This window comes from Haliaeetus leucocephalus, unplaced genomic scaffold (assembly GCF_000737465.1).
Source record: "Haliaeetus leucocephalus isolate CR32 unplaced genomic scaffold, Haliaeetus_leucocephalus-4.0 Scaffold751, whole genome shotgun sequence".
NCBI classification, from domain to species: Eukaryota; Metazoa; Chordata; class Aves; order Accipitriformes; family Accipitridae; genus Haliaeetus; species Haliaeetus leucocephalus.
Window position 1 is genome coordinate 14,764,107 of NW_010973187.1, and position 27,946 is coordinate 14,792,052.

The window sequence follows — 27,946 nt, forward strand, 5'->3', positions numbered from 1 at the left end:
TGAGCTTCAAGGTCCAGAGCTCTGGGGCATCTCAGCCTCACAGAATTCCTTAGATTCTCCATACTGTTGTGTATAGGAGGCCTGGACATCCTTATTTCTATTCCATTGTTTGATTTTAGCACATATGTAGAGATTCTGCCTTTAGTTTTTAAACGTATTTCTCCTTAAAATAATGCAGAAAAAAGGAAAAGGGAAATGGAAAAACAAGCCAGCCACTGGTGACTGATTAATTTCCTTTTGACACATTATTTTCCTGTTTTGTTGGAATAGCATAACATTTGCATGAACATGAAATCCAGGAACATGGGCTTTTAATAATCAAACTGCTAACTTAAGTGTCATAGCAGTATTTGCATGATTAATGAAAGGTGTTTATACAGCCGCTTCTTCTGTTTCATTTCAGCAACTGTGCAAAACTACGTACAGAGAGTATGACATGTTGCTCCCTTTATAGAGCAGTCTCCATATGTTCATTAAGGTGGAAAAAAACCAAGGAAGCTAAATGCAGGTGTCAGCTGAAACCTGCAGAGGATCACTGCTTCACTGGATTGTGCTTTCTTCTTTGATTTGCAATTAACATATTTCTGGACTTCAGACATACTTCGTCTATTGTCCCTGGGGTATCAGCATTTTGTTTACGTGGTTTGATTTCCTTCTTCCTTTTTTTTGCTTTTTAAGGGTTATATTTTTACTGACACAAAGAAAGATGTCTGAGGGCAGCAAAGTATTCTGCTGCATTCGACTGCCAAGTGATGGCATATTAGGATATTTGCTTCTCTCACTATTTTTTTTAAAGCACACAGTTATCTTTATGCTGAGGACCTTGAAATCTCTTGGGAAGACCATCTTAAATGAGGAATCAAAACATTTCAAGCTTCTCATCACAACTGCAAATTGAAAAACAAGCACTTACACACACCACATTCACTCACCTAACTGAGGGACTTTCTTCAGCCTGTATTTAATGACAAAATGTAGCAAATTTTTGCATTTGTACCATAAGTGACAAGGTGCATTGTATGGGGCTGAACTATTGCAACCATCCCAAGAGAAACCAGTATGGCAAAGTTTGAGAAAATCCTCTGACCTCACCTTCTCCCTCTTGCCTCCTCCCTCTCTCTCTTGATTACCTCTGCTGTGTCACTACAAAGGAGCAAGCAATGTTAATGTAGTGGGGCTCCTGCCTTGACTTGCGAGGTTAGAAACCAGAAAAAAGCAGCTTAAAACCTTCTTCGGTAGTGGCCTCCAAATTCTTATCTTCATGAGAGTGAGTGGTGAGAATAGCTGATGGCTGGACAGAGTTGCCACCGGTCATTATTTCTGTCCTCAAGCTGGCCAGAAGTCCAGATGAGAGAGGCTGTTCGCACACTGGCAAGACTTGTGGTGGTATTTGAAAGGAGGTAGTTGTCATGCTTAGCATTTCCATGTTGAGAAGCTAGCGCTCCTACTTGGAGGGGGAAAAGTTAGTCACCTAAAACCCTGGGCAGAGGGGGAAGAGAGTTTCCCAGATTAACATTAACAGTAGGCAACGTGCTAACCAAAAAACCATGGAAATAGAGAGCTAAGGATGTGCCATGGGTGAGTGAAGACATTTTTTCAGGACTCACTGTTATCTCACAGACTTCCTTCATCCTATACTGTTTATGCTGGTAGAAATGTCAGTACATCCTGGTAGATGCATGCATCATCTATTTCTTGGATATGATAATATCAGTAAGGCTCATTTCTGTGTACTTCACATGGCTTTCTTTTGAAGGTCCCTGTCTCAGATTTTTAATATCAGCTTCGTCTATAAATATGGGACTGTATTACATGCTGTCTTGTATATGTCCTTTTTTTCTTTTGCCCCTTTGCTGACTTAATTGGGATTATGGTATGACCAAGGAAAGGAATCATAGGAATTGTCCTACTGTTTTCACTCTCAAGTCATGTCTTTATCCAGTGTAGCCCTAGAAGCTTCATAAAAACATTAAAGAAACTGAAACTTGATGGAGAAAGTTACCCCTTCCTGAAACACTCTAATCTTTTCCTAACCTCTTGTAATTGGAAGTTGATTTAAGAGCTGGAGCTTCTAAGGTGCAAAATATGCCTTGACCTTTACCTGTTATTTCCAAGGAAGTAAGGAGGTGAATACATTAAAGGAGAGCAAAACTTAAAAACTTTTTGTTTAAATACAGAAACCTGTTCTGTTTCAGGATGTGTGCAAGTTGAATAAAGGATTGTCTTGATAGCTCTGCTGAGCTAGAGATGTTAGAATTCAGTATTCCTATATGGTGCTGGATCTGTGTTTATACAGGGTAACATTTTGCAGAAGGTTCATACAGTAAAAGGCTGCTCTGGCTGGCATGACATGGGCCTATTAGTATGGGAATACTCAGTATAGCAGCTGCTTTTTGCAATCATAGTTTTGCACCTGATGTATAATACCCTCCTCAAGAAAATGATTAGGCAGTAGTTCAGGTAAGAGATCTGCATGTTAAACAGCTGAGGTTGCATTGGGCTACTGTATCTGTGCAGAGTTACTTGCTGGTAAAATGAGCTCATGCGTTAAACTTGGGAATTTTTCTTACTCCAAAAGAGCCCAGCTCATAAAACAAAAGATATCAGAGTCTGGGTATTTTCCTCTTAGCTTATCAACAACAAACTTTGGAAATGATGGTTTCACATATGACAATCATATGTTCAAGAATGAACTTATTTTTTTTCCTCATGAAGATCTTACAAACCAGGCACTTTGAGAATGGCCTGATGGAAATCCATATATTCTTTATTGCATCTTTAAAGACTTGCTGTCCCTTTAATTGTTGTTTATGCTTCTTGTCACCTAACTTTCCAGTTGAAAACATTTTACTGATCCTGTGCTCAAACTTCACCGTTTTCCTCTCGTCTGGCTTGGTAAGGAAGGTGGGAGTGCAAATGGAGATTAAAAAAAGCTGCAAATTTGTTTGCAGAGAATCTTTTTATGGGGCAACACTTGTTGGTCAGTGACAGCTGCTGTTACAACAGCTCAAAAAATACAGAACATCTCTTTGCATAACAACATCTTAAACAGATTTCAGAAATGCAATTGACAGGGGACAGCATAAGCCTGGGTGCACTCAGCTGTCTGTACTACACTTTCATGTACACTTTTCCTTTTTAAAAAACAGTATTTAAACATACAGTGGCCACAGTAATTTATGGAGCAATCCCGGAAAAATTCTAAATCAGGATTAGTGTCTATTAACTCTATTAAGTTCTATTTGGCAGTCGACCAAAGCGTCAACTGAGCTCACATTCCTCTTTATCCAGTAACTAATGCTGGGGAAGGCACATGTACAATATCAAGTGGAAAAAGGTGTCCGGGGCAATACTGCAACTATCAGGCCAAATTCTCTGCTGGCATAACTCATAGCATTTCCAAGCCAGATCTTGCAGAATAGCCCGTCTGTCTTGAATTAATTTTTCTTATTCACTTTTTAATAAGCAACTTTCCAAGCAATGAGGGTTTTTTAGCTGCATGACTCCTATTAAAGTCAATAGGAGTCATGTGGCTAAAACCCTATGCGATGCTTGAATTTATTGGAAATTGGCATCTGGTGCTGAGAGCACTTCTATTGTTTGGTTTTCCTGCCCAATCATTGCTTTCTGCCTGGTCATGTAGCTTCTCACGCACCTACTTGCTGGAATCTCCATGCCTAACCTTTCTATTCCTTCCCCAATATCCTTTCACGCTAAAAATAAAAGAGCCTCCTCTGTAGAATCATTATTGCCTCATGCCCTTTTGTTTGGATTTTCTGTATGTGGCTGCTTTGTGCAGCCTCAGCTGTTGCTGAACTTTGCTATTGGCTACAGTGAATCGTTGCATTGTTCGTGCAATCAGTTACGTTTGCACAATACTTTAGGATCCGGACAGATGAAAGGTGCTCTGCAAACAAAAGCTTGGCTCCTTACCCTTTTCTTCCGAAATGCTAGGGGTTAAAATACTGTCAAGTGGGTCTGAGGTCATTGCTTTGCTAAAAATGTGTTTCTAGCAGGTGTTATCAATTATTACTTGATAATTTCTTACTCCCCCAAAATGATGTTATTCCACTGAAATCAAGGGCAACATTTCAATTGATATGAGAGATGCACGTGTTAGGTCCAGACATATTTTAACCAGTGTGAATATGGGCTGAAGAGTCCAACCCTAGGAGCATTGCTGTAGGATTTACTTGTCACTAACTGAAAGCAGTGTATATTTTGTTAGAAACAGCAAAGCAACTTTTTGTTTAGTTTCCTATACATTTTATATTGATGTACATTTGGACAATTTGCTAATATGAATATGTATCTGAAAGGCGGCCTTTTTAAAACAACAAAAAAAATTCTGATTATTTTGTACTGTAAAGGTTAGGGCACTGATAGAGGTTACGTCTGGGATGTGACTGAAAATAGTGCTTCCTCCAGGGATTACTGGAGTAGTTTTGAACCAAAAAGAGGCATCTTCACACATGAAGATTCATTCTTCTCCCAAAGATGGCTGTGAACATCTGAGTTTAAAAAAAAACCTTTTTATTTTATGAAAAAAACCCATTTTATTAAATGACAATATACTAGAGTTTACACATAGTTTTAAGAACACTGTATAGGAAAGTTATTAATGATTGAGTCTGAGTATTGTACAGCTCTGTAATAAAGGATAGAGGCTGTCCAACATCCTGAAGAGAAAACACAATTCAGATTCCTTCAGGCACTATATGTTTTTTAAAAAATAATCTCAGGATTGAAAATCAAATCTATCAGGCAACACTAGTCAAGCAACTTGGGACTGTGCCAGCCAGTCTATTTTAAAGTACAGCTAAAGTAGACTGAACATTATCTTCAAGGAAGATCTTGAAGAGCAACGGAGCACTGAATGAATATAAAACTGTTTCTGGGACAGCTGTTGTTGAAAACCTCATTAATTCATCATATTTTAACATGGATACGCTATGCAAAAAAGCAGTGTTTCCGTGCAAGACAATTTTGCATTTATTCAGCCTACCAGAAAGATATTTTACAGGAAAGATTTTTTTATTTTTTATTTTTTTTTTACTTTTCATTGAGTGGCTTTAGTGCTCATCTAAAGATGTCAGAGCTTCAGAAGCTTTATTGGTCTATGAGAAGTGCAGCAGTAGAAGTGCAAACATCAGTCCTTGAACACTGCTTCTTGCCCTCGTTCTTTGGGGCTGTGCTTATAGATAACTGGAGTCTTATGCTTCTTTTCACCTCCAGTCTTGCTCCCCTTACTACCAGAATAATGCAAGTTAGTGGCAACTGCCGTGATGGTTTTTCAGGCTTTACCCTGAAAACAATGGATTAATGTTCTGACTACATTTTACTTGTAAGACTACTGCTACCCAAGCTAAATTGCAAGTGTGTTTCCATTTGACAAGGTTCAGAATGACCTTTGCTCATTTTCCACAGGATTTTCTGTGGAACATTTACCATAGCCATGTTTATCAAAGTAGTTTTTTCAGATTTTCCACTTTTTTAGAAGTCCAGCGTTCGGCCTGAGAAGTACTTTGTTATTAAACAAAAGATTCCGGAAACTGTCAGAGATAAAATGAGTAACGTGAGCATACAAAACGAAAGTGCTAATAGTAGTATTAACATTTTGGAAAGGGCAAGTAGGTCAGAGCTTTTACTTGTGAAGAAAACAAGAGACTTTTTATTGAAAAATAGTCTATCTGGAGTAATTCTGAGCTAAGCTAAATTTGAGCTGTCCTGGAGAAAGCAAAAAAACTGTGTCACACTATGGCACATCCAAACTAAGCAATCCCCTAGCTAAAAGACTTAGCAGAGAGAGTTAGTTTTAAACTAAAGAAGACCAGCGCTTTAATCTTTTTGCTTGATTTTCCTTTCAAACACAGTCATCCATTTAGCTCCCTGCTGTCCTCATGAAGAATTTCCTTACGATGAAATCAGGGTTCAGAGATTTATTATGCAACGAGCAGAGCAGGTTCAAGCTGATAAAGGCTTCCTGGGTGAGTGAAGGATGCTTAATGCCAGGAAAGATACTCTTTTAATGTGAGGTTCTTGACCATTTATTACATAAAAATGTTAATCTGATAGTGGTTTTAATCTGCTTGTTATCAGCGGTGGCTGCTTCGTGTTAAAGACAAGATAAAAGGGAGAGCTGAAGAAGCAGATTTGGGGAGCGCTCACTCAGTTAACATGCCAGATACAACACACCTGCTTCTTATTTATCTGCTTTTGCAGAGTGAGGAGGAGAGGGCTTACGGCCGCGATAACGCAGCGGCTCGGTGGTCTGATGGGGCAGCGGCGGGCGCGCGTTAAAAGGACACTGCCCCAGAGATAAGCCGCGATAAAGATTGGGACAGTCATTTCCCGGGAAGCTCTGTAGAGCGGAGGATTTGCTTTACACGCCATTTCGAGGGGTTCTCCCAATACAAAATATTTAATCCCTGCTCGCCAATCCGCGTCCCCCTCCCACCCCACAAACTGCTGCGCGAGCTGCAGAATTAATGAAGCCAAACATCCCGCAGGTTTGCAGCCGCGTTGTGTCCCAGGCTCGTCCCAGCTAATACACAGGCTACTCCTCCCCATGAAATCTTGGCAGGCAAGAGACTTTGTGGCTAGTCCTGGCTTTTGTGCGCGCAGAACTACTTGCTGGTGCAAAACATAGAGCGGCTGCCAAACTGGGCTGAAGTCTGCTCATGGACTCAGAAGTTATTAGTTATGGTGGCCTGGAGGACAAGCACTGTTATCATATAAGTCTTGTTTTCTAAGAAGACCAAGATAAAGGTTATCTCTGTCTGCAAGACAAAAATACAAACTTTTTCTCGAGAGATTGCGCTCAGTAGTCAAGTTTTTTAGGTGTTTTTTTTGAGTTGACACAAACATTTGCAATCAGTGGAGTAGCTAGCTAGGAAACAGCTTGCCCATTTCAAAAAATGTGGGGGATTAAAATCAGTTAATTTAGGATGAAACCATGACCACTCCAAGCTTTTTATGCTGAAGGGGACATGAATTCATTCCCTGCGCTGGAATGCTACTATTTCCCACAACCTGAATGAGTACCATTGCAGCCAGCCACGTTTTTATTTTGAGGTGACTACCTTTTACCCAAATGAGATATTTACAGTAAGGTTTCTATCAAAATCAATATACTGCCTTAAAAAAAGATTGCTTTGGCAACACAGTATCTCCTAACACAAACTCGCATTGCTGAGAAATTTCCAGCGGTCTCACAGGCTGAAGGTAGGTTCGCACAGCAGCTGGTGTGAGTGGGTACAGACCGTACTGACACATGCACGCTGGCTTTAGCGTAACCTATGGAGAAGCCACGGAAACACAAGCTGGGTGCATCTAGGAACAAGCTATATATTAAGCAGATTGCCTCCGAAACGTTGATTTCAAAAGCTGCTTTGAAGCTAAGGGGCTGAAGTCTGCACATGCTTCAGTGGACATGAACTAGTTGGATACAGACAAGTGGGTAGAGCTGGGTGGGTGCCATGAGGGTGCTGCCCAGTGTCTGCTAGCCAGGGGAATCCATGTATTACCAGAAATCCTGTCCCACACCTTGTACTCAAGTAGGATTTCCATCCACATATGTTAAAACCAAGGAAGACACGTATTAGCAATCCCATGCCATAGGCATATATGTTCGTAAGGGAAACCACGGGTAGAGTGAACAAAACTCTCAAAGGCAGAGCAAAACTAATGAAACATCAAGTGTGTGTTGGTTAGTGAAACACTCATTTGCTGATCCACTCAACTGCATTTAAAAGTATGTGTACTGGGGAGATGTGCAGCTAAGAGCGTGGAACATCTGAAGCTCTACATTTCCCCAAAGAGCACAAGCAATATTAGCAGAAGAGCTGCAAGGTTCCCCAAAGTGACTGGGCAAAGGCTGTTTAAATGAGGGTTTTCTCTTGAGTTCAGATCTGGGAGCTCCTTGCTCAGACCACCAGACAGAGCAGCTTTCACAGATGCTGGTTTTAGGTTGAGGACTTCAATCTTTCCACCACAGCAGCTGAGGAATCATGTGTCTAGAGTGTATGTGGTCACTGCTAAACTGAGTTCAAGTTCATCTGAAGACCTAAAGCCCTGTCATATTCATTTTATATTGGTAAACAACCCAAAATCTACCATGGTACAAAGCTCTGGTCATAGGCATAGGACTGACAAGAATAACGATTGCAAAACAAACTGAAATATGTTAAATAATGAACTCCTATAGATGATCTCAAGTCAGCCTATATTCATTCCCCAGGCAATCATCTGAGTAAATACTCTCTGTACCAGGCACTAAAAGGGTTAAAATTGGGGCAGCAGGAGAAGTACTTTGTATGGCAGAAGCTTGGGTTCCTGTGAGTTAATGGGGACTGTTATCAGATAGAACCCAACTGATCTCTAGTGTCAGGACACAAGAAGGAACGAAGAAGAACAGTCACAGGCACAAAACCCGTGGCTTTATACATCAAGTCCAACATCCGAAAGCAAATTGGAAGTCAGTGCAAGCTGCAGAGAATAGGTGTAATGTGCATTGTTTGCTAGTTCTGCTAAGTAAGTGATCAATATATTTACTCCCTGGATAGAATACAATTTTGCTGTTGTGACAGTGCTACTTCTACTACTCTGTGAAGAAAAATGACTCCATGGAGTCTGTGATCCCTATCTGGTCAGAGCCTCCACTCTTCGAAAGATATTTTTAAAGATAGCTGAAAATCATAAAAAACAGACCTACTGAACATTTGCAGTACACCAAAGCCAAGAAATTCAGACGTAGAATAAAATTCGATGGCTAGTGAGTAGCCCAATCTATTTTACTGAGATACTGCCAAGTTATCTGGATGGTTTCAGCAGCATGCAGGACTTCTGCAATCCTTACATGTAACAGGCAGAGTTCAGGATGGATGAAAGCTTTTTGCTGAACTTCCTTTCATATGGATTATTAAAGGAAAAATCTTGTCGGTGTTTTTTGTTTGTTTGTTCATGCTTATTCAGGTATCTGGCTTTATTTCAATGTTACAAATGCAAATTCACTTACCCACTGCATTCAGGTTCAGGCTAATCAGCAGGTAACAATCACAGGTTACAGCTCTGTCATAACTCATTAGCTATGAAGAAGGGAAAGAAGAAAGGAAGGTGGGAGCCATGATGAATGGAAATTGACTTCCAGGTAGAAGTGAAAAGAAGTTATGCTGATGAGGCATGTTATTGCAAACCTACAGCTTGCCTAGGAATTTTCTGCATCCTGTATAAGATAGCATGGGAAGTTGAGAGAAACAGACGCAAAGAATCGTTTTTCTGGGAAGCTCTTTAAGGACCTTGTAAAATCATGGCAAAACCGACCTAAAGGAAAATTCTATTTTTTTGACCATTGCAGTTTATTACTGGGAGATTAATGAGAAGAGTTTGAAACAGAAGATTAATGTGGTCTATTCTTATAACCTGCTCTCCTCCTCATAAATCTCCCATTATTACATATGCTCTAAGCAGCATGTTACTTCACCTTCTCTGAGGCACAAGTCCACAAACAGCTCTTTTTCATTTGCTTCCCTGTACCTCTCAGAGGCCAATATTCTACTAAAATAATCCCTACTGTCCTCCAAACCAACACCCTCTCCCGCTTCATCAACCCCTCACCACCACTAATGAACAGAGAAGCCAGGAAGGAAAAAAATAATAATCAGACTTATGGAAATATCCTCTTTGGATCAACTTTTGATCTGTGTACAGATATTTAAATACAGTTGTTGAAATCAACTGAAATACTGCAGAATTAATAAGATAAGATTTTGATTTTTGCTTCTCCATCACAGGTAAGTTTTATACTTAGTTGTCTCCTTTTTGTCTTGAGAGAGCTGGGTAGCCTTTCCTTTCTTTCTCGGTCTCTTGGTCTAAAGAAGTCAATGAGCTAACATCACAGATGGCCACCACCACCTCAGCTGTCAAAGGGAACGCACCCAGAAGAGGTAGAGCTAACAGCCAAGGTGGTCTCGTATATGCTATGGCTCAACTTCAGGAAGCCATGCATATTATAGACCAAATACCCAGTGGAGTGGACACTGATCTACCTAAACACCCCATAATTACGAACAGCTTGCTTTCCCACAGCGTGCCTGGGAGAAGAAGAACTCTTAGCTGTATTTGGATGTTGTACAAAGATGAAGAACCAGCTAGATTAAGTGATTTATTTAGGGTCACTCAGGACATCTCTAGCTGCATCAGAAACAGAGCTTCAGTACCCAGAGCCCTGCTCCAGTTAACAGCTGTATCTGCCCAGGTGACAGACTACACTTGCACTCTACAGAATAACAAAACTCTCCTGAATACACCTTGTTAGAAATGTTGTCCCCTACAGCAAGATTGCAAGAGATTCACAAGCTTCCTACGTGCACAGAGGCCAGAACAATCCTGTCAAATGCTGTACTAAATTATTTTTCTGTAAAATTAGTTGGGTACAAAAGAGTAATAGCAGAAAAGGAGGAAGGAGAAGAGCTGCTCTTGGAAGTTTTTTCTTATTATGCAAACACGGAGTCCAAAGATTTTCCAGGGAATTGTTGTGTTAAATAGCCACAGTTGTAAATGGTGAATTCATAAATGAATACAAACGTGTAGCTGTCATAACTGGCAGATGACACTTCCTGAAGGATAAGCTTGTACTCTTCCCCAGCGAAGGCGGCATGCAAGAGTTGCATCTCCTGAGACTTCTAATGTACAAATTCTTTGGCAATTCTTCCTAAGGCAGAACTGTTTTTAATTTAGAAGACGTCAACCTACTTGTACTAGTGGGAGAAATTAATAAGCCAAGGATGCAGGTCGGCTGTACTGTAATACTGAGCAGATATGTCTCCATTAATTGCAGGATTGTCTGTGCTCACTTAAAAGCTGTTCTGTCTCAGAGCTTGATCCTATTGCCTTTGCTCAGATAAAATTCCCTCGAGCTTCTAACACCTTTTCTGCTGCTGACCCCCCAGGGGTGCGCTTGTTTCATGTCTGCACACATCACATGATGAACCACATTTCTTCTATCTCTATAGCACAGATATGAATACAGATAATCATATGTCCTCTAATACTAAGCTCCATTGCATTTATCTGTCCTGGACATTTAGAAAGTGCTATTTTACAGATGGGGAATTAAATCAAAGAGAATCTAAAAGCCATATTCAAATGGCCTGGATTGTAAACAGGGCTTCGGATCTAATATTTTCTCCTGGCTGCTCTCAGCAGCCCCCTACATGGTGCCTTACTAAATTATCAGTTCATAGAACCATAGAATCACAGATTGGTTTCAGTTAGAAAGGACACTCAAAGATCACCTAGTTCCAACCCCCCTGCCATGGGCAGGGACACCTTCCACCAGACCAGGTTGCTCAAAGCCCCATCCAACCTGGCCTTGAACACTGCCAGGGATGGGGCATCTACAACCTCTCTGGGTGACCTGTGCCAGTGTCTCACCACCCTCACAGTGAAGAATTTCTTCCTTATATCTGATCTAAATCTCCCCTCTTTCAGTTTAAAGCCATTACCCCTTGTCCTATCACTACCTGCCCATGTAAAACATCACTCTCCAGCTTTCTTACAGGACCCCTTTAGGTACTGGCAGGCTGCTATAAGGTGTCCTCAGAGCCTTCTCTTCTCCAGGCTGAACAACCCCAACTCTCTCAGCCTGTCCTCATAGGAGAGGTGCTCCAGCCTCCTGATCATCTTCATGGCCCTCCTCTGGACCTGCTCCAACAGGTCCATGTCCCTCTTATGTTGGGGGCCCCAGAGCTGAAGGCAGTACTGCAGGGGGGTCTCACCAGAGCGGAGCAGAGGGGCAGAATCCCCTCCCTCGACCTGCTGGTCACGCTGCTTCTGATGCAGCCCAGGATACAGTTGGCTTTCTGGGCTGTGAGTACACATTGCTGGCTCATGGTGAGCTTCTTGTCAACCAACACCCCCAGGTCAAACTTGCTGAGGGTGCACTCAATGCCACTGTCCATGTCACCAACAAAGATGTTAAACAGCGCTAGTCCCAATACCGACCCCTGAGGAACGCCACTTGTCACTGGTCTCCACTTAGACATTGAACCATTGACCGCAACTCCTTGAGTGTGACCATCCAGCCAATTCCTTATCCACCAAGTGGTCCATCCATCAAATCTGTGTCTCTCCAATTTAGAGACAAGGATGTTGGGTGGGACAGTGTCAAATGCTTTGCACAAGTCCAGGTAGGTGACATCTGTTGCTCTTCCCTTATCCACCAATGCTGTAACCCCATCGTAGAAGGCCACCAAATTTGTTGTTCCTTGGAATTGCACACAATTGTTGTTCCTCAGAAGCAGGCAACTCTCTCCCCTGACCAGATGTGGGCACTTCATACTGCCTGAATTTAGCCCTGAGAGTCTTGACAAAGGAGATATAGTGAGTCTGTGACAAAAAAGATGCTTACATCCACATATCAACCCTTAGCCTGGTACTTTTTTGCCAACTTTCTGACCCTTCTCCACCTGCAACTCATCTAAAGACCCTGTGCAGCAGATAGGGGGAATTTACTGGAGTTATCAAAATGTGTCCTCTTGAAACAGCATGGAGGGAACCCCTGGTCTAAAGGACTAGGTGCAGTGTTTAAGCTTGCAGATATTTTAGCAGATTTACAGTGCACACATGCGCATGAGAATAACCAAAGTCCTTTACTTTTCCCCATCCACTTCTCTCATGATTATTCCACCCCAGTAAGCAATCTATTATCTTCTGGACTGACTTATTCCCCACATTTAGTAACTCTATTCACACTGTTAAGTGAATGATGCTCTCCAAATACCAGACACATATTATTTACAATTAGGCTTCCTGAATCTAAGGTTAGGGTAATAAAAACTTGCCAGAATTAATGCTGTGGTCTCCATACATAACCTATGTAAATGTTTCTAAATGAAAACAAAATGAAAAAACAAAACAAAACAACAAAAAGAAGAACTTTTATTCTTTGGTGAAATTCTGTACAGTTCAGCACACTACTAGGCAATGGGCATGGGTGTTTTTTGCAGTGATTGCTTTTTTTTCTGAATAGGGAGGAAGTCTTCCCCTGTGTACAAAAGCAGCGGATATTAAATTTTGGATGGTGCTTGTATTTAGGAGCAGAATTCAGAATTCACTAACAACAGAGATTCACCAAGAGGTTTTGTTTAGGAAGTGAGTAGATTCTACTAGCTTAAGTATCCTTAAGAATAGTTTAAGCAAGTGGAAAACATGCTATATTAAGTTACAATCAACTATTTTAGTATTCTTTAAGTACTTGTTTTAATTGAGGTTGAACTGAGATTTCTAGTCAGATTTTGGTCTTAGCTAGATTAAAATATAGTCAGTGGAACTACCCCAGATTTACACGGACATCAATAAAATATTTTTTTGTTTGTTTGTTTGTTTTTCTGGTTTCCTTTCATTGGAAAAAGACTGCATAAATACTGGCAGTTTTTTGAGGGAACCATTTTATAGCATACGCTTCTGCATATTACTGATAAAAGGCCTTTATAGAACATCCTTATTTATACTGTAAGGTCCATGAAGTAGGGGCAGTCAGTATTTTCTGAAAATGAACCATATTATCCTTATTAAAAAAAAGACCAGCCTACCAGGTCTGAAACTATTATGAACAACAGAGGAGCAGGAGCTTACTATTGACTTATAACCGTATCCTTTTATAAACCAAAAGTATAGTGTGGTCTAGTATTTGATACAACACTAGACCAAGACTTGGGTGTTTCACTGAATTATTTATGACCTGGGGCAGATAAACCTGCTCTCCCTGCCTTCCTCACTTCTTACTCTTTGCATGTCTCTCTTTTTCAATGGGAAACTTTTTGGTGGAGACTTCTTTCTTTATGTACAACACTGAGCACCAAAAAACCTCAGTTTTAAGCAGAGACTCTAAAACAGTAATATCAACAATAAACAACATCTACTACAGAGTACAAAAGGCTGCAAAATGGTATATAGAAAAACAATGTGGAAACAAATTAATTTGAGATATTTAAGGTTCAGAAAATTTGATGATTCAGTCTAATTGGGCACATTAAACAAACTATATTCAAGGGATATGCTCCTGGCACTCTGTAAAAGCCTTTTTTCCCCCCTTTTAAAATGAGAAATCTGGTTAATTAAATTTACTTACTAAACAGCTTGTATTACAACAGTAGAAAATGACAGATGTCTTTCATAAAATTAGTCATATTGTGGTAATTTTCCCCTCTCCCCCAAACATTGTGTGATTATGGACATATTTTCTCCTGTTAAAAAGCTATCTGTCATAATTGCTAATGAATTCAATGCAAAAATGTTCTGAAAGAAAAGGTGTTCTGCATGAAATGTAGAAAAGTTTTTCTGTGACACATTTTCTCATTGCAACTTTATTCTGTGGGCTGTTAACTGCTGGCAGAATACTGCATAATTTTAAAGGCTTATACTTATAAAGGCCAATCATGTATTAATTCATTTGGTATTCATTGAGAGACCTTTAATCATGATGGATTAATTTATTATAAATGCGGATATAATATGTTATTTCATAATATCACCACTGTAATTTAGCAATTAAACAGTCTGTTATTATTTCAATCACTGCCCAGATCTGTATCATGATACAATGTTTTGCTCCACGGTGAATTATTTTACACTACATATAGGACAATGGATTGTTTTGAAGAGTAAACCTTTAGGGAAGCGGAAATATATAAGATAATACTTTGCTCTGATATTCTCCTTTGTCTCTGAGATGATTCATCCTAAATACTTAGAGCCAGCTAGTCAGAGGCTTGAAGTGATTACAGGTCTGATCCAAAGCTTGCTGAAGTCAATGCTGCCCGCAGTACCTTAGACCCTATCGTGAGTGAGAGGGGGATGCGGAGAAGGATGCGAAGAGGACAAAAATCAGGCGAGTACACCAGTTAAGTGCAATCTGGGGTAACAAGTAGAAATGGTCAGGTACAAGAAAATCTAACCTGTTATTTTTTGAAAGCTGAGCGAGACTCCGTTACTGCTAACCTGTACTTCTGCTCCTTGCACAGACAAATGCAGGGCTTTCCAACGGGCCTGGGTTGAGGCCATTACACCCCCATTCTTGAACTGCATTCTTGCACAATACTTACGCCTTCTGACACTTTCAACTCGGAAGAGGGACTGGGTGCATTTATGTTGATCCAATTTTACCAGCGTCAGATGTCTAAACATTATGGTGACCCACATGGATGACCCCGGAGAGGATCCGACTCAGAAGTATAATTTCCGTATTACAGGTGTGCAAACTGAGATGCTTGGAAAAGAGGTATCTTGCTTTGACACCTACAGTAAGTGTGGAAAGATAAGAGGTAGAATCTCTGGAAAATGTATTCAACTGTTTCTCTTTGTTCTAACCACTTGGCCCCATTTCTTTCTCTAGAATGTGCTGTTGTCATGTTTGAATTGACACCATAGCAGCATATAACTCCACCATTTGCCACAAACTCTAAAGCTTTTTTTTTCTGAGAAGGGAAAAGGTGGTAGAAGTTGCCAGGTCTGTATCTCTGACCGGACACTGGAGAACAAATTGATCTGTTACTTTGAGCTCATTTTTTAAACTCCCTCTATTGACATTTAAGTAACTGATTCTTCTCCATCATTGTTAGCTGTCTTTTTTCCTGCCTGTCAAGAGCTTGCTAAATTAAGATTCACAACCCAGGATACATTTCATATGAACCCAAAAGGAGTCAATATGTTTACTTAGATAAATGGTTATTTTACAAGGTAGTGTAAAATGCATAATTTTCTGTGGTATATAAAACCATGAAGCACAATCCATCATGAGTGACTCATTTAATCTCTGATCTATCAGTGGATGCCTTCTTCAAAGAGCAATCTGGAATAAGTGATTCATATTAGGAGATCTGGAAAAAAGCTGCATAGAGAGCAAATGAAGAGATCAGAATCAAAATGATGATAATGTATACTCGATCATATGATAGAGATCACAAAATCCTGTTAAGTCCTCCAGTGTATCACCCTCCCTGTCCAGGATTCACCCCCTCAGGAGCATTTTCTGCTGCTTTTCCTTCTCACATTTGGACTGGATAACAGAGCTATCTGCAACAGGAGATGAAGAGCGTTTTTACGGGCTAACAAATCTACTAGAACCAATGGTTTTAATCTCTCCTTGGCTACAAAATCAAAGCCAAGTTCTCTGCAGGTGTAAATGGGATCTGCTCCGCTGCCTTAGGTGGAGTTTCACTCATTTACACCATTAAAGAATTTGGCACTAAGGATGTTGAGATCAAAAGGTTTCAGCTGGCAAAGGGATGTGCAGAAGAGAATCTGTCTGGGGAAATATTCTGGGAAGACTTATCTATCCTGTGGAAAGAAGACTTATTTTTCCTCAGAGGAGTCTGGTATTGGTAAATCCAAATTATATTAAATTTGGGGACATCTCTTCTGACCCTGCTAATTCTAAACTTGCCAGCTACATAGGAAGCCTGCCAAAACCTGCAGAAGGAAAACACAATGATGTGGTCCTCTATGTGCATTTTCACATCATCATATCATATGCATATTGTGTATTTTTATTTTCCACCGACATAACACTTATTGGTGGTCTGTATTGTTCATTTAATAAAACCAGGACTGGAACACGTCCTGCCATAGGTGCTTGCACAATACGCACCGAAAGAAGTAGCATTATTAGTAGATGTGTCTGCATGATGCCACCTGCTGCGTTGCCAGAAATAATTTTCACCTAAATTGGAGCTCCTGCATATGCAATGAAGCCTTTGCCATTATTATTTCAGAGACAACTAAGAAAGATCTGTTTATTTGTTAATAATCATTTTGGGAAATATAGGAAGCAGTAAAATATCAAGACTCAATTAGAAAAACTATCTAAACTGACATTTCAAGTGAGTAGAATAACACAACTCCCACTCCCTCCCCCCTCCTGCTCTGTTAGATGTATGCAGCTGACTTTTCCAAAGGGACGGCATCAGTATATTTATGCTTTTATATCTTTGGATTCTTGTTCAGAATCCAATTTGCTCCTGGACAAGGGCATATGGATGAGAACCTGGTGTGTTTATTTGGATGGATACAGATGGGCTTGGTCCGAAAGCCAGCTCCACTCCAGCAGCCCTCATCAGGTCTCATTAGCTCAGTACCAACAGCCAACCTTCTTTCCTCTAATGAAGGCAGAAATTTCCTTGCCTCTGCCCACACCCCTTCAGGTAACAGGAGGATGCTGTACCAGGGTTGCACCAGGTTAGATCAGATGTCTATTCAGCCCACTGACCTGTCTCCACCAGTGGTCAATAGTGGGTGCCTAGAGCAGGCTGTAAGAATAAAGCAAGCTTATAATACTTTCCTATCTTCCCAAACTTTGTGGTTCAGGGATGTCCTGTAGATATATCTACACTGAATTTGTATTACACCAGTTAGGGATATACTTTTGTATTTGAAAACATCCTACTTAATCTGTACAATCACATGCTGGCAATTGTTCCCATCTGCTCTTTTCAGGTCCCCTATAACAGGGTTGGCAAGGTATGAAACTGCACCCATCTGAAGTTCAAATCAGAGTGGGTGAGTACTCTGGAGACGAGACTCCGTTTGTTCTGCATTTCTATTAGTTATGTCTGTACTAATAAAAAAAATCAAGGCCAGGGTTGTGGCTTAAGCACTATTGCCTGATCATTCACAGACGTTTAGCTGATAGCGTGCTCCCCTGCAGAGCTTTGGGTTGTACCAGCTAACACTCTCCTTCAAAACATTCAAGCTTGTGTTGAGAGACAGTAGGTACCAACAGCAATGTTGGATGCTTCCAGTCTGTCTGGGGTTGCAGGAAATAGTGTATGCAGACAGATATGAACCATGCCCTGCTAACGTGCCTTGGGGCTACAGGGTGGTCCTCGACTGTTTTATTCCATCTTACTGACATTGTAATCGTAAAGGCATGCCCAAAAGTAAGGTATGGATAATGCAGTAACAGGGACCACTGTCACCAGTGCTATCAAAACCAGTTTTATTACCTTCTGTTTCACTTGTCAGTCCTGAGAACAAAAATTTTCCATCCCAGGAAAACTAACTTTAAGGCAATGAATAAAGCTGCATAGAGAAACTTGGAGGCATGGAGGATGTTTTGAGTTAAGAAGATCCCTAGACTAGTTTTGCAACATGTGAAAAGTAGTTCCTTTTGAAGTGTTTCCTGTCCTGCTTCAATGTCATTTTGTTTTTCCTAATCTATTTTGTGGAACTTATGCAGAGATATAAATTTATATAAGATAAACTACTAGTAGGGCTCAGGGATTACCATTTTTGTTCTAGTAAAATCTTTGAAGACTAACTCATACAAATTTGTGAATCACACCTCATGAGAAAGACTTGCCTGAGCTTTTTAATAGTTTGAGGTATTAAGTTGATTGGAAATAACAGAAAAAAGAACTGCTTCTGTATGTTCACTCTTGTATTCAACCAAAGATAAGCATCTGCAGCACAAAAATATATTCTTTTACTGTTGAAAGAGAAGGAGGGAAAGAAAATTAAACTATGACAATGTTTTTCTGTTTTAAGGCGGTGAGCTTGTCTTCAAATACAGAAGGGGTTTATTATCCTTGCTCTAAATCATACAGCTTTTTGTTTAGATAAACACATCAACTGATGATACTTCCATGTTTTTCCAAAAGGTGATATCTGTGCAGTAGGTTATGAAATGTCCTGAAAGGCAAGATAATTGTGTCTGAAGAAAAGGAGTACGTGGACAGAGTAATGCCTTCCAGAAAATCACTTTATTGCTTATTTGAACTCAGAATTTGCAATTCTGCTGCAAAGAAGCAGCATCTAGATCTTTGTATGTCAGCAGTTAGAACTGGGAGAATTTCTAATACAGAGATACAGTATAGAACAATATAGAGGTCTAAGGATCATATTCTTTATTATATTGACTACTACCTGTCTGCACAACACTTTGAAATATTGCATCCATATAAGCAAGTTTGAAACCTCTAAAACAAGACAGGATGATTGCTGCAAGAATACAGTCAACCTATACTACAACCTTACAAAATACGGTTACCCCTAGCGCAGGAATTCCTGGCTAAAATTATTTTGTCTGTGTTATGCAAAAAGTTGTACGTGTTGGATCGGTAACTTCTATAGTCCTTAAAGATTAGTCAGGCTCTGGAGACTATCATTTGCCATTCTGGGGCAGATGCTCAGCAGACTTCAAGGGGTCACTCTGATTTTTAACAGCAGAAGGTCTGGCAGGCTTTGGTTATATGAGTGGAACTTAAATGATTCTCAGGAAAACAAAACTGAAATGAGCACTAACGTAAGAACCTTACGTTTTAATGTTGTTCTGATGTGGGTATAAATACATTCGTGTGCCCAAAACAAGATGGTTGGTGGCTTTAGTAAAGTGTGTTTATATTTTCTGGGTTTATTCATAATTCATTTATTAATAAAGATTTCAGCTGTGGTGGAGTCTTTATCCTACCATAACAGGAGCTCCTGGCTTCATAACTTCACTGGAGCAACCCAAATGATGAATATGAGCTGAAGAACAGAAGCCAAATTCTTCTAGGCGCTGTGTATTTGTGCTTGCCAGAAAAATTATGGCCTGTCGAAGGAGCAGGAGATGGAAAGTAGCCACCTCTCTTTTGGCGCTTCTCAAAGTCCACTGAGGCCACTATGCAAGCCTTTCACACTTGGACCTACGTGAGTACCTTCCGAAGCTGGATACAGGTATTGGGGGGCAGCAGAGACCCCTTATTTATGAATTACGTAGCGGTCCCTGATGCAGCAGTTGCCGTAATGCATAGCCTCAATGCAGCTTATTCATACTCCTGGCAAGAATTATCCTCATGGGGAGCTGTGCTTTTGGATGTTGCTGGCCAGAATATGAGCATACTTTACTGCTTCTCTTGCAGAGTATGAGTATATTCACTCTGGGGGCAGTTTTAGCATTTGGCCCTACGCCTGGACATCATTACTATTGGGCACTTACACTGAACACAATCACGCTGACCAAAGTCTGTACTGAAAAGATTACATTCTCCCAAACCAATATTTTCAATTTGGCCCTCATGCTTTTGACAGCAGGAAACTTTTGGAAACACCATAGGCAGTGTTTGCTGTAAACAGCATTACCTGAAAAACCTGGTGAATATCACAGGTTTCATGAAAGCAAGATAATATAAAATACGGTACCCTCTGGTTAAATGGGATGAGCTGAAGTGAAGCAGTTAAACAATATGTGCTCCACATGGCAGAAAAGCTCAAACTGCCTTTAAGCAGCTCTTCTAAGAAAGCACCTGGTTAAAGAGTGTGAGGCAAACCGACAGAATTTACTTTAACTACAGAGAAGAATATTTTCCTGCTTATACTGCAGACAGGTTTACTTTTTAAAAATTTAAAAATGTTATTCTACTTAGAAATGGGACTGACGAACAGGCAGCAGCACCACATGCGAGTATACCCTCAATCTAAAAGGGGAGGGTGGTTTGAATTTCAAGCTGCAAGTATTCCTATTCATATCACAATTGCAGTAAAGTGTTTTGCTATATCTGGGAATAAAGAAGTATAAAGCAGCTATAAAATTTGGGTACAAATCTGAATATCGCCACATTTATGGCATCTCAAGGCATTGGATTTCCAGAAACTGTACTTGTTAGTTTGCTTGGCAGAGGGGATTGACTGAAAAAAATACGATGATCCTCCTGCAACAAAACATTTACTTACTTGCTGAACTTAAAGCATTTCTGTGGTTGCAGTGGCTTCTATGGGACTATTCCCATACCATAATCTTAAGCACATAATTAAGGGCTTTACTGGATCAACGCCTGAACAACCAGTGCTGATTTCTATTGAATGCACATTATGTTAAGGACCAATTGTAAGCTCATTAAAATGAACAGAAAAGATCCAGCAGACATTGGATCAAGCCTCGTCTCAGGACTTTCATCAGAGAAACAACATTGTCTCTTGTTTACTCTTTCGCAGGTCGCTGAGTTCCCAGACTTTGAGTCATTGATTACATCATATTATCAATGAAGTTAGAGATTTGCCATCTACTTAAATGGGCACAGCATAGGGCATGAGGAAACAAAAAGCAGAATCAAGTACGATTTGTGATTCTGTACTTAAAAAGCAAATGAGAAAGCAGATATGCTTATGAATTTATGGACACAGAATAGCCCCCATTTTAAGAGCACTGTGCGTGCCATGCAATGCGTTTGATAACATACATTGCATTTCTTTGGAACAGCACTGGCTACGACTTTTACCCTCCCTCCCCTTCCCTCAATGCCCAGACTAATAAATCTCCTATTTGTCTCACCTGTAGTTACAATAAAGCTGTTCTCAACAGTGTTAACATCTGCCATGGTCATTCTTCTGGGGTGAGAAAGGCAGAACATTTTCATTGCTCGTTCATTTGTGAACACTCGTTAAGTAAAGCTGTCACTTGTGTCCAATTATGGGTGAGGATTTTATAGCACAGTTTCCTTCCTAAAGCTAAACTGACATGGCCAAGCCCCATCTTATAGGCATTCTTAAATTCTTCTCAGCCATATTTAAAATCCTTATGCTAAGAGGTGGCAGGTGCCATGTGTTTTCACAGCTACATTAACAAATGCAATTTTGTGGCAACTTGACCATGCCAGTGAAGCAGTAAATTTCTGTAATCTCTATGGTTAAGAATTTCACACAGGACTTTGCTGGGAATATGTAAAGCCCATTAGTACAGCAGCACGATGAAGATAAAATTAAAATACCTTTACAGTAAAAGCCAAAAAAAAAAAAAGAGTAAAGTCTGGGGATTTTTTTCACTGCTGGAGCAACGAAACGTGTCAGAGGAAAATGCTGAAATAGAAAAAAAAGCTTCACTGGGCTCACCCAGCCTGCTCTTCTTTTCAAACGACTGCCACCAATTTAGGTGAGAAGTGATAATTTGGCTTACACAAATGCTAACATAGGCTTATCCTAAAGTATAACTGGGATGCAAAACTTTATAAATCTCTTTTCCAAACCCTTACTCCCTGTTACGGTACACTTACGCTGGGATAATGGTCCTCACAAATCTTTTTTGCCAGCTTAGGGAGACGAGAGCCAAAACTTCCCTGGTTCCTAGCATGTGCAACTTGCAATGGTGTACCCGCACACCGGTCGTGAGCCGTTTCACTCAAGCCTGGGAGAGCTGCATTTCCCAGCATGAGCTTTGCTGTTGGAACTGAGACACCTTGGTGTTACTCAGGGCTGCCCAAGACCCCCCAGCTTCAGCATCCCAGCCAGCCTGAGGGTTGGGTGCGTGCCGCCTCGCAGGTAGAGCCTGAGGGTCTGTGCTGGGGGAAGGATCATTGACTTGACCTGCTTTGGGAAAGGATCTGTGCTGAAAACGGGACCAGCACCGCGTTCACTCCTCTGCAGCTCTTCACCAAACCAGCAAATCTTCCTTCAGGACTCCACAGTGGGTCCCAGGGGTCCCACTGCCAGGGGACCGTGTTACACACGGAGGCAGAGCCAGCATTGGGTCTCTGGTCTCCAACGGGTCCCAAGGCAGCTGCTAGATTTGGCAACAGGGTATCTCGGTTACCAGCAGCAAGCGGATGAAAAGCAGCAGTTAGATCCTGCACAAATTCATATATTACTGTTTTTCTGACCTGTAAGTCATTTCAGTAGATATTTCCCAGATTTCCTACAAAATCATGTGAGGAATAGATTTTTTCTTTCTTTAAAAAAGAAAAATGTGATTCCAGTATAATCACCTCACTCCAGGGACCAGATCTTCTGGAAAGAAAAGAAAACAACCTGCTCGGAGTGCAATACTAGCCAGGGAAAGGATTGCATTATGGATTGCTCACAGACTTCTCCAGCAGAAACCACTCCTGCAGGTTTTACCACAGGGTTTGGGCAAAACCCCTAAAGAACACAGATCAAACAGGAAAACATCTTTGAATGCTTATGATTTGTTGTGAGACAGAAGTGTTTTGAAAGTTACACTTAGCAGCTCCCTCAATCTCTTAAGACTTCACGCAAGCAAGCAAGGTTGGGGAGAGATCAGCTCACACGCTTCTACACTCTGTGTGGCTGCACTGAAGCCAAAAAGTCTATTCATAGAGTGGCCCTTTGAAGTCAGTGGACTTTTGTCATTGATTTTGAGAGGCCCGGGATTTCACTCGCAGTGTGTAAGGTTAAGCATGTGTGTAAGTCCTTGCAGGATCAAGGCTTAAATGTGTAAACCTGTTCAGCAAGACTACCCAGCCTTTAATGTCCTGTGAATGTGGTCTCTCTCACCGCGCCACACTGGGTAGGCTGCTATTGCTCTTTAGTCAAGCACAAAAGCTTCGTTTAGTATGCATATGTCCTTCATAATTGTCAGTGACTTAGGATACAGCAAAAGAAAGACGTTAGTAGAGCTGCTTATTAATGGAGTGCCTATGGAAAACATTGACTGCATCAGATTGATTAAGAGCCATTATTAATCTATACTTCTGTCTCTTGTTATCCAAAACACAGGCAACAGGGCTTCTGGATTGCTCACTGTGTCAGTGGCTTGTACAGTGCTTATACATTAATCACTGAAAATAGCAAATGTATAAAAGATCAGATCTTGTGTTCAGAGCTCTTTTATAATGTGAGCAGTTCAATTGCGTATTATCACATTTTCTGCATGCTTCAAAATCCGGCCGCTGTCCTTGTCTGAATAAAGACTATTTCTGCAAAACACTGCAGAACTCAGGTTCAGAATAGAGGTACCTCTGTCATACCTGATGATCAACGATTTTATATTTAAATGAATGTAGAATCCAGTTTCTCTAACTTAAACCAAGCCTACACTTAATCTTTAGGAGGCTGAAAGGTAGCTAAGTGAAGAGAGAAATGAATCCTAAGGGAGACCATGTTTGTCTGAGGTACAGCGTGTCCGTATTGCTGAATGTCTTAGCTATCTAGTGTGGTCTTATTTCTCTAACAGCCAGATTGTGTATTTATATATATATTAATATATATTTATGTGCTGACATATTTACTTTTGAAATTAATCAGATTTTCCTTGAAGATAAACCTGACTGTGATGCTCATGATGATCATCCTTAGATACCACCTCCTCTAGCCCTTACGAACAAGGCTGCTCCGACGCTGGCTCCCTCTGCTCCTTTCAACTTTCTGTTCAAGTGGGCTGGGAGCCCACCAGCATCCCCCCCCACCCTTGTACTCGGCCACAAAAGCAAATGCCTGCGGCAAAGCACAGGGCCAAGAGGACACAACTGGCCCCTCCACAGATGGCCAGGTAAGACATAGAGGTGAGGTACACTGCAACATTTGGGAGCCAAGGATCTCTCTGCAGCAGATACTATTAGCACTGTAAATGTAGCCTTAGCTGTACAAATTCAGGAAGCCAACTTGTCTGTATGGAAGCTATCAAATGCACGTAGCTTCCTCTGGGTGAGGGAACTTTACATCAGGATCATCAGATCATTAAGATGCTGGGGCCTAAATTAGGTAGACTTCATCATACTGATGGCGTTTCCTGACTTTCAGATTTTTTAAAGCATTGTGGCGTAACTTTTAAATGCCACTGGTCTGCAAAGTAGAACAAATAAGCCAGTTGCAGCACCTCCTTTCACGAGATCAGTTCAGCCTAGTAAAAGTAACCATGTGGAACAAAATTAACTGTACATTAAACACACTGCCTGGAATGCACTTGGGACAACATCACCCCGGCAGCCCTTGAGGACTAATCATATATGTGAGTGACATTACCTTGTCTATGCAATCCAGTCCTAATTTCTCTACGATTAGCCTTGTTTTAAGCCCACTGCTAGGTATACGAAGTTTGGTAAGTCAATAGTACTACGACTCTTTTTCAAGGTATGTAATTTACAGAGTTTTAAGCCCTCTGTCTTCATGAAGTAGTTACAAGAGAAGCCAAGCAGATGAGGAAAAAAATGTCTAAATTAAGCAATGCAACAGTACAGTTAATTAAGAAAATTTGGGTAGGAGAGGCAGTTAAATGATCTGAGTCTTGAATGTGATGTCCTTCCGTGGGATTCAAAGAAAACAGATGTTTAAAATAGGTCAGATAAATCACTCCCCGAAAGTACCTGCTTGTTTCCTCTGACTGTAATGGGACCCTCAGGTGGTTAGTTCAGATGCAGATGTCTACAGTATAGGTATCTAAATTTGGATGAGATGAATCCTACCTCCGGTGCCCAAATGCCATGAACAGACAGCAAACACTTATATGGGCAATACACAGGCAGCTGGAGATTCCCGTTTGAGAAAGCAAGTTAAAAAAATATATATGCAGAGCTTTTGGGTTGCTCCCCCTTTGTTACCATCCCCAAGGAAGATGACATTAAGTGTCTGTAATGATGGGAGTAGGAAAGACGTGGCTCCAAGAGCTCTCGGACCACACCAGCCTTAGGATGGGAGCTAAATTATCAGCCTCCACAGGCCATGGGACATGCAAAGTAACCAAAGAAGACTTTGAGTGATAATTATAGCCTAGAACTGAGGTCTCTGGGGCTCTACTTTTCTTTTTGTTTTGTTTCATTCTTACTAATATTTTACTGTTTACCTTAAGAGTATGACATATTTATTTATATTCTTAATTCATATCTAGTGACCTGACAAATACTGTGTGCTCTACTGCCTTGGGAGTGATGAAAGTAATTAGGAGGTATTAGATTATTTTTAGGGTTTCCTATACCCTACGTGGGGTTAGGCATCCCAAGGAGTATCCAGCAAACCATGCACACATCACCAGGAGATGAAGGACATGGGATTGGCTGCCAGGCTTGTGGAAGGAGTGTGTCTTGGCAAGTGTTGGCTCAATATGTTCTCCATCGGCTAGTGGGGGAGGACCAGAGACCTGGGGTCACTCTGAGCCAGGTACAGTGGTCTTGCTTCATTGGGTGATGCAGAGCTTCAAGAGTGGTTCTTGCTGGAAGAAGACCGTAGCTAATTTGTTAAATCAAATGGAAACCCAGCAAGCCCCTTATAATGCCATAAATCATTCACAGTTAGAAGAGAAATGTAAAAGTCTTTTATTACTAGGATGAAAAAAAAGCAACCCTCAGAGGTTAAAAATCTAAGCATTTTGTCATGACTCTCTGATACTTCACTAACTGACCAATATTAATAAATAATCCCCTTCAGGGAAAGAGGTGCTATGGCATGTTCTTAAGTACTTCTTCAGAGTCCTGAGAAAAGTCTGAGAATCCGGCCTCTCTCAGGATCCCATCGTTATTGCCCACGGCAAGGCTGCGATTTACCCAATTCTACCTGCTGCATGCAACTCAGACTTGCAGTGACTTTATATGGAGAGTTGGAGATGTGGAATAAATACAGAATTATGCCAGCTTTTTCCTGTAAGGAAAATTCATAGCTATGTTATCAAAGTTTCTAATTATAAAATTTCTTTAATATTTTATTAATAGGAGGGGAGGGAAGATGCCAAAACTTATGGCATTTCACAAGTAAGATTATGGGTTGATTTCTGATTGGATGACAGGGCCCTAATAATAAAACTCATAATTTTGTACCACATTCCTCTAGTGATGATAGAAGTTCTTTGTGCATAATAGCACCATTTCTATTCAGGAATCTTGTTAACAGTTGTAAACTCAGATTATCATTTTTATTAGCCTAGTGTTTTCTTATTTCTGTGTTACTGACAGGAAATTACAGCAAGTTTTCTGGCTTGCTTTTTTTTTGTTAGAAAGAAAGCAATTCCATTCAACTAGAAATTTCCAAGGACTGGGTAGAAGACAATATTGCTAGAAGCCAGCAGCAGTTTAAAGTGCACAGATTAATTAAAAATATATATATTTAAACACTAAATTCAAAGAGAAAGTAGACTGGTAGACTGGGTTAGGGTGGTGGGTTTTTTTTTTTAAAGGTACAGATATCTGGCTTTTTATACTTTATGAACAAATTCTTGTCACCAAACTCAGTATCTAAACTTGACTGTACTATGTTTTCATGTTGCCTCATAACAGTAACTCTGACATCACCTCTATGACTGAGTATCCCTGGCTGCATTCAGGCTCTACTCCATGCCGCCTTGCCCATTGCTGAGATGCCCACCATGGGCAGTGGGAATCAACCACCATGGATTTCTCATGGTTTGGGTGATTAGGAAACTCAAATGAGAGTATTGGTAGTTGTTTCACCCCATTAGGCCACTTGAGCATTGTAAAAGCACTGTTTCTTGGAGAATGTGAGACTATAGCTGCATAATTTACTGTCAACAGCCTACAGTTTATTCATATTACATCAGATACGCTTCTAACTGTCATTTGATACTGAGTGAATAAAAACTTATTTCCATAACAAGAACACTGAATTCAATCCTTTTCTTCTCTGGTTATAAATGGATGGGAGTTTAGGATTACAAGGGACAAAGCCTAATTTTCTAGGCCTTGCAGACCTTGGTGTTGGCGTGGGGGGGAGGCAAATTGTCAGGGCAAAACCGAGATGTGGGAGCTACAGCAACCTCATTTCACAAGACACCGGTATTTTCTGCACAAGTGAAGTAAACCTTCGGAAAAGTACCGCAGCGCTTAAAATTGAGGCTGAAGAAGGGAGTGATGAACTTCTGCAAGTGCAGCGCCCTTAACCCTGTGCCCTAACAAAGTCGCTGTGAAAGAATGTGATTTTCCATATGGCATTGGCACGTCCTGTCCTCTCCAGGGACATGAAAGGGAGTCTATGTTTAATCCCTGACTGCTCTTCATCTCCCCTCTCGTTGCACAACTTTGCTCCTGTGATCACACTATGCATTTGGCAAAACAGACCTTCTGAGTCTGGAACTTCTGATGTATCAATCTGCAGAAGATAAATTTCAAGACACTTTTTTTTTTTTTTTTAATATTAAGAAAAACAGCTTTCAAGGAGTTAGAGCACTGAATCACACTGCCTTTCTAACTCCATTAGAGTTCCCTAAAATATCCCATCCTCTGTTCAAAAAGTTTTC